The sequence below is a fragment of the Fundulus heteroclitus genome, chromosome 12 (genome assembly GCF_011125445.2).
Source record: "Fundulus heteroclitus isolate FHET01 chromosome 12, MU-UCD_Fhet_4.1, whole genome shotgun sequence".
Lineage (NCBI taxonomy): Eukaryota > Metazoa > Chordata > Actinopteri > Cyprinodontiformes > Fundulidae > Fundulus > Fundulus heteroclitus.
Window position 1 is genome coordinate 44,187,523 of NC_046372.1, and position 7,433 is coordinate 44,194,955.

The 7,433-nt window shown below is 54.5% G+C and overlaps 1 long non-coding RNA gene across 2 annotated transcripts; it reads left to right on the forward strand.

Annotated features, from left to right (window-relative positions):
• Positions 1-655: 655 nt before the first annotated feature.
• LOC110366650 lies at positions 656-7,231 on the forward strand. Of its 2 annotated transcripts, XR_004931999.1 has the most exons (5): positions 656-798; positions 956-1,015; positions 1,097-1,183; positions 1,287-1,319; positions 7,209-7,231. It is a non-coding gene; the product is annotated as an uncharacterized LOC110366650 (long non-coding RNA). The 2 variants fall into 2 exon arrangements; XR_002426854.2 differs by lacking the exon at positions 7,209-7,231 and having other exon boundaries at positions 657-798; positions 1,287-1,404.
• Positions 7,232-7,433: the final 202 nt, after the last annotated feature.

Genomic DNA, 7,433 nt, shown 5'->3' on the forward strand with positions numbered 1-7,433 from the left:
CTGGGCTTTCCTCGTAGACATTTTTAACCTGTCAAAAATAACCTTCATAACCAGTCCAGTGGTGATTGGACAATGAGCAGATGGATGGGTTGGCTGCTTTGTTTTGTTTGACTTTTATTGTGATTTAATGTTAAATGAAACTGTCTGTAAGTAGCAACAAGAGGATAATCACTAGAAAAAACATTGGAATCTTACATTTATTTAATGTTTCTTGCTGTCTGGGTTACAAAAGTCTCCAATCCACATAGAAAATATGTTTATTGAAAATTGCGTTCAGAAAGGATGTCTTAGAATCCCTTTTTTTAGAGAAAACTTTGATATTATGAAACTAAAATTTACAGGTACAATGAAAAAGAATTCCTGGATTTAACTTGTATCATTAATTTCTCCTCGTTCAGCCACTGAGATTGGCTAAGAGTAGGGAAAAGTTCTTATTGATCAATTAAGACATTTTTAGCATTTAATTTCCACTTCTTTCTGTTGTTGCTTGTAGCTTTATGTTGAGAACTGTTTGTGAAGCTGGTGTGCTCTTTAATAAGAAAAACCTGTCAAGGCAAACATAAATGATGTATGGAAAAACTGCAATACATTCATACAAAAATGCTCTGGATTGCGATGAGTGCTGAGTAATTTTGGTTCACAGAGAGGAGAAGACGTTAAGAGTTGATTATCTGCAGCTGTGGCACCTGATGATTGGTCTATTTAAGCCTCAGATGTTGGTTACACCTTCAGCTGTGACAAGAACCATGGGAGGTGTTTGGATTCTGATCTTATGCACAGTGACTTTTTGGCATAAAGGTTTGTATGTTTTTTTCCACTTTACAACTTTGTCGTCAACTTGTTAAATTTATGCTTTGCAAATGTCGCATTAACTTATGATAGTTTCAGGAGTCAGTGGTTTAGAAGAGTTGATGCTTAATGTTACTATGAAGAATGAAAAGGTTTCTGTCTCCAGGCTCTTGCTTGCCACTTGATCAAAATGGAGGCACACAATCTAAAGAACAGAGGACAAACTGTAAGACCAGAATGTACTTGGCAACTTCCCATTTTTTAAATGGAATACTTTCTGACGCTACTGTTTGTTTTTTATTTGAAGTCTGGTCACCAAATGAAGTTCCTCTGAAGAGGACCATTACTTCACTCCAGTTACTGGAATCCAGGTTGAGGCAAACGCCAAAAAAAGGTGAGTGTACCCTAAAACTGCATCTACTGGGAAGCTTGACTGTGCAAGTAATGTACTCCACGGATAAGTGGAGAGCTATTGAGTTGTTTTCTTTCCTGTTAAGTTCAACTGGACACCAATGAAGTGGAATTCCTTGGTGACGCCGCCCACAATGTGTCAAGTGACGCCGCCCACAATGTGTCAAGTGACGCCGCCCACAATGTGTCAAGTGACGCCGCCCACAATGTGTCAAGTGACGCCGCCCACAATGTGTCAAGTGACGCCGCCCACAATGTGTCAAGTGACGCCGCCCACAATGTGTCAAGTGACGCCGCCCACAATGTGTCAAGTGACGCCGCCCACAATGTGTCAAGTGACGCCGCCCACAATGTGTCAAGTGACGCCGCCCACAATGTGTCAAGTGACGCCGCCCACAATGTGTCAAGTGACGCCGCCCACAATGTGTCAAGTGACGCCGCCCACAATGTGTCAAGTGACGCCGCCCACAATGTGTCAAGTGACGCCGCCCACAATGTGTCCAAGTGACGCCGCCCACAATGTGTCAAGTGACGCCGCCCACAATGTGTCAAGTGACGCCGCCCACAATGTGTCAAGTGACGCCGCCCACAATGTGTCAAGTGACCCGCCCACAATGTGTCAAGTGGACGCCGCCCCACAATGTGTCAAGTGACAGGCCGCCCACAATGTGTCAAGTGACGCCGCCCACAATGTGTCAAGTGACGCCGCCCACAATGTGTCGAAGTGACGCCGCCCACAATGTGTCAAGTGACGCCGCCCCCAATGTGTCAAGTGGACGGCCGCCCACAATGTGTCAAGTGACGCCAGCCCACAATGTGTGCAAGTGACGCCGCCCACAATGTTGTCAAGTGACGCCAGCCCACAATGTGTCAAGTGACGCCCGCCCACAATGTGTCAAGTGACGCCGCCCCCAATGTGTCCAAGTGACGCCGCCCACAATGTGTCAAGTGACGCCGCCCACAATGTTGTCAAGTGACTGCCGCCCACAATTTTTCAAGTGACGCCGCCCCGCCCACAATGTGTCCACGTGACTCCGCCCCAAATGGGTGTCAATAACGCCGCCCACAATGTTCAAGTGACGCCGCCCACCAATGTGTCAATGACGCCGCCCACAATTGTGTCAATTGACGCCGCCCACAATGTGTCAAGTGACGCCGCCCACAATGTGTCAAGTGACGCCGCCCACAATGTTGTCCAGTGACGCCGCCCACAATGTGTCAAGTGACGCCGCCCACAATGTGTCAAGTGACGCCGCCCACAATGTGTCAAGTGACGCCGCCCCACAATGTGTCAAAGTGACGCCGCCCACAATGTGTCAAGTGACGCCGCCCACAATGTGTCAAGTGACGCCGCCCACAATGTGTCAAGTGACGCCGCCCACAATGTGTCAAGTGACGCCGCCCACAATGTGTCAAGTGACGCCGCCCACAATGTGTCAAGTGACGCCGCCCACAATGTGTCAAGTGACGCCGCCCACAATGTGTCAAGTGACGCCGCCCACCAATGTGTCAAGTGACGGCCGCCCACAATGTGTCAAGTGACGCCGCCCCACAATGTGTCAAGTGACGCCGCCCCACAATGTGTCAAGTGACGCCGCCACAATGTGTCAAGTGACGCCGCCCACAATGTGTCAAGTGACGCCGCCATTCAAGTGTCCCAATGTGTCAAGTGACGCCGCCCACAATGTGTCAAGTGACGCCGCCCACAATGTGTCAAGTGACGCCGCCCACAATGTGTCAAGTGACGCCGCCCCAATGTGTCAAGTGACGCCGCCCCACAATGTGTCAAGTGACGCCGCCCACAATGTGTCAAGTGACGCCGCCCACAATGTGTCAAGTGACGCCGCCCACAATGTGTCAAGTGACGCCGCCCACAATGTGTCAAGTGACGCCGCCCACAATGTGTCAAGTGACGCCGCCCACAATGTGTCAAGTGACGCCGCCCACAATGTGTCAAGTGACGCCGCCCACAATGTGTCAAGTGACGCCGCCCACAATGTGTCAGTGACGCCGCCCACAATGTGTCAAGTGACGCGCCCACAATGTGTCAAGTGACGCCGCCACAATGTGTCAAGTGACGCCGCCCACAATGTGTCAAGTGACGCCGCCCACAATTGTGTCAAGTGACGCCGCCCACAATGTGTCAAGTGACGCCGCCCCACAATGTGTCAAGTGACGCCGCCCACAATGTGTCAAGTGACGCCGCCCACAATGTGTCAAGTGACGCCGCCCACAATGTGTCAAGTGACGCCGCCCACAATGTGTCAAGTGACGCCGCCCACAATGTGTCAAGTGACGCCGCCCACAATGTGTCAAGTGACGCCGCCCACAATGTGTCAAGTGACGCCGCCCACAATGTGTCAAGTGACGCCGCCCACAATGTGTCAAGTGACGCCGCCCACAATGTGTCAAGTGACGCCGCCCACAATGTGTCAAGTGACGCCGCCCACAATGTGTCAAGTGACGCCGCCCACAATGTGTCAAGTGACGCCGCCCACAATGTGTCAAGTGACGCCGCCCACAATGTGTCAAGTGACGCCGCCCACAATGTGTCAAGTGACGCCGCCCACAATGTGTCAAGTGACGCCGCCCACAATGTGTCAAGTGACGCCGCCCACAATGTGTCAAGTGACGCCGCCCACAATGTGTCAAGTGACGCCGCCCACAATGTGTCAAGTGACGCCGCCCACAATGTGTCAAGTGACGCCGCCCACAATGTGTCAAGTGACGCCGCCCACAATGTGTCAAGTGACGCCGCCCACAATGTGTCAAGTGACGCCGCCCACAATGTGTCAAGTGACGCCGCCCACAATGTGTCAAGTGACGCCGCCCACAATGTGTCAAGTGACGCCGCCCACAATGTGTCAAGTGACGCCGCCCACAATGTGTCAAGTGACGCCGCCCACAATGTGTCAAGTGACGCCGCCCACAATGTGTCAAGTGACGCCGCCCACAATGTGTCAAGTGACGCCGCCCACAATGTGTCAAGTGACGCCGCCCACAATGTGTCAAGTGACGCCGCCCACAATGTGTCAAGTGACGCCGCCCACAATGTGTCAAGTGACGCCGCCCACAATGTGTCAAGTGACGCCGCCCACAATGTGTCAAGTGACGCCGCCCACAATGTGTCAAGTGACGCCGCCCACAATGTGTCAAGTGACGCCGCCCACAATGTGTCAAGTGACGCCGCCCACAATGTGTCAAGTGACGCCGCCCACAATGTGTCAAGTGACGCCGCCCACAATGTGTCAAGTGACGCCGCCCACAATGTGTCAAGTGACGCCGCCCACAATGTGTCAAGTGACGCCGCCCACAATGTGTCAAGTGACGCCGCCCACAATGTGTCAAGTGACGCCGCCCACAATGTGTCAAGTGACGCCGCCCACAATGTGTCAAGTGACGCCGCCCACAATGTGTCAAGTGACGCCGCCCACAATGTGTCAAGTGACGCCGCCCACAATGTGTCAAGTGACGCCGCCCACAATGTGTCAAGTGACGCCGCCCACAATGTGTCAAGTGACGCCGCCCACAATGTGTCAAGTGACGCCGCCCACAATGTGTCAAGTGACGCCGCCCACAATGTGTCAAGTGACGCCGCCCACAATGTGTCAAGTGACGCCGCCCACAATGTGTCAAGTGACGCCGCCCCACAATGTGTCAAGTGACGCCGCCCACAATGTGTCAAGTGACGCCGCCCACAATGTGTCAAGTGACGCCGCCCACAATGTGTCAAGTGACGCCGCCCACAATGTGTCAAGTGACGCCGCCCACAATGTGTCAAGTGACGCCGCCCACAATGTGTCAAGTGACGCCGCCCCACAATGTGTCAAGTGACGCCGCCCACAATGTGTCAAGTGACGCCGCCCACAATGTGTCAAGTGACGCCGCCCACAATGTGTCAAGTGACGCCGCCCACAATGTGTCAAGTGACGCCGCCCACAATGTGTCAAGTGACGCCGCCCACAATGTGTCAAGTGACGCCGCCCACAATGTGTCAAGTGACGCCGCCCACAATGTGTCAAGTGACGCCGCCCACAATGTGTCAAGTGACGCCGCCCACAATGTGTCAAGTGACGCCGCCCACAATGTGTCAAGTGACGCCGCCCACAATGTGTCAAGTGACGCCGCCCACAATGTGTCAAGTGACGCCGCCCACAATGTGTCAAGTGACGCCGCCCACAATGTGTCAAGTGACGCCGCCCACAATGTGTCAAGTGACGCCGCCCACAATGTGTCAAGTGACGCCGCCCACAATGTGTCAAGTGACGCCGCCCACAATGTGTCAAGTGACGCCGCCCCACAATGTGTCAAGTGACGCCGCCCACAATGTGTCAAGTGACGCCGCCACAATGTGTCAAGTGACGCCGCCCACAATGTGTCAAGTGACGCCGCCCACTAATGTGTCAAGTGACGCCGCCCACAATGTGTCAAGTGACGCCGCCCCACAATGTGTCAAGTGACGCCGCCCACAATGTGTCAAGTGACGCCGCCCACAATGTGTCAAGTGACGCCGCCCACAATGTGTCAAGTGACGCCGCCCACAATGTGTCAAGTGACGCCGCCCACAATGTGTCAAGTGACGCCGCCCCACAATGTGTCAAGTGACGCCGCCCACAATGTGTCAAGTGACGCCGCCCACAATGTTGTCAAGTGACGCCGCCCACAATGTGTCAAGTGACGCCGCCCACAATGTGTCAAGTGACGCCGCCCACAATGTGTCAAGTGACGCCGCCCACAATGTGTCAAGTGACGCCGCCCCACAATGTGTCAAGTGACGCCGCCCACAATGTGTCAAGTGACGCCGCCCACAATGTGTCAAGTGACGCCGCCCACAATGTGTCAAGTGACGCCGCCCACAATGTGTCAAGTGACGCCGCCCACAATGTGTCAAGTGACGCCGCCCACAATGTGTCAAGTGACGCCGCCCACAATGTGTCAAGTGACGCCGCCCACAATGTGTCAAGTGACGCCGCCCACAATGTGTCAAGTGACGCCGCCCACAATGTGTCAAGTGACGCCGCCCACAATGTGTCAAGTGACGCCGCCCACAATGTGTCAAGTGACGCCGCCCACAATGTGTCAAGTGACGCCGCCCACAATGTGTCAAGTGACGCCGCCCACAATGTGTCAAGTGACGCCGCCCACAATGTGTCAAGTGACGCCGCCCACAATGTGTCAAGTGACGCCGCCCACAATGTGTCAAGTGACGCCGCCCACAATGTGTCAAGTGACGCCGCCCACAATGTGTCAAGTGACGCCCAATGTGTCAAGTGACGCCGCCCACAATGTGTCAAGTGACGCGCCCACAATGTGTCAAGTGACGCCGCCCACAATGTGTCAAGTGACGCCGCCCACAATGTGTCAAGTGACGCCGCCCACAATGTGTCAAGTGACGCCGCCCACAATGTGTCAAGTGACGCCGCCCACAATGTGTCAAGTGACGCCGCCCACAATGTGTCAAGTGACGCCGCCCACAATGTGTCAAGTGACGCCGCCCACAATGTGTCAAGTGACGCCGCCCACAATGTGTCAAGTGACGCCGCCCACAATGTGTCAAGTGACGCCGCCCACAATGTGTCAAGTGACGCCGCCCACAATGTGTCAAGTGACGCCGCCCACAATGTGTCAAGTGACGCCGCCCACAATGTGTCAAGTGACGCCGCCCACAATGTGTCAAGTGACGCCGCCCACAATGTGTCAAGTGACGCCGCCCACAATGTGTCAAGTGACGCCGCCCACAATGTGTCAAGTGACGCCGCCCACAATGTGTCAAGTGACGCCGCCCACAATGTGTCAAGTGACGCCGCCCACAATGTGTCAAGTGACGCCGCCCACAATGTGTCAAGTGACGCCGCCCACAATGTGTCAAGTGACGCCGCCCCACAATGTGTCAGTGACGCCGCCCCAAGTGTAAGTTGACGCCGCCCAGCAAATGTGTCAAGTGACGCCGCCCACAATGTGTCAAGTGACGCCGCCCACAATGTGTTCAAGTTGACGCCGCCCACAAGTGTCAAGTGACGCCGCCCACAATGTGTCAAGTGACGCCGCCCACAATGTGTCAAGTGACCGCCGCCCACAATGTGTCAAGTGACGCCGCCCACAATGTGTCAAGTGACGCCGCCCACAATGTGTCAAGTGACGCCGCCCACAATGTGTCAAGTGACGCCGCCCACAATGTGTCAAGTGACGCCGCCCACAATGTGTGTGTGTGTATGGAGTGCACCAGAATAACA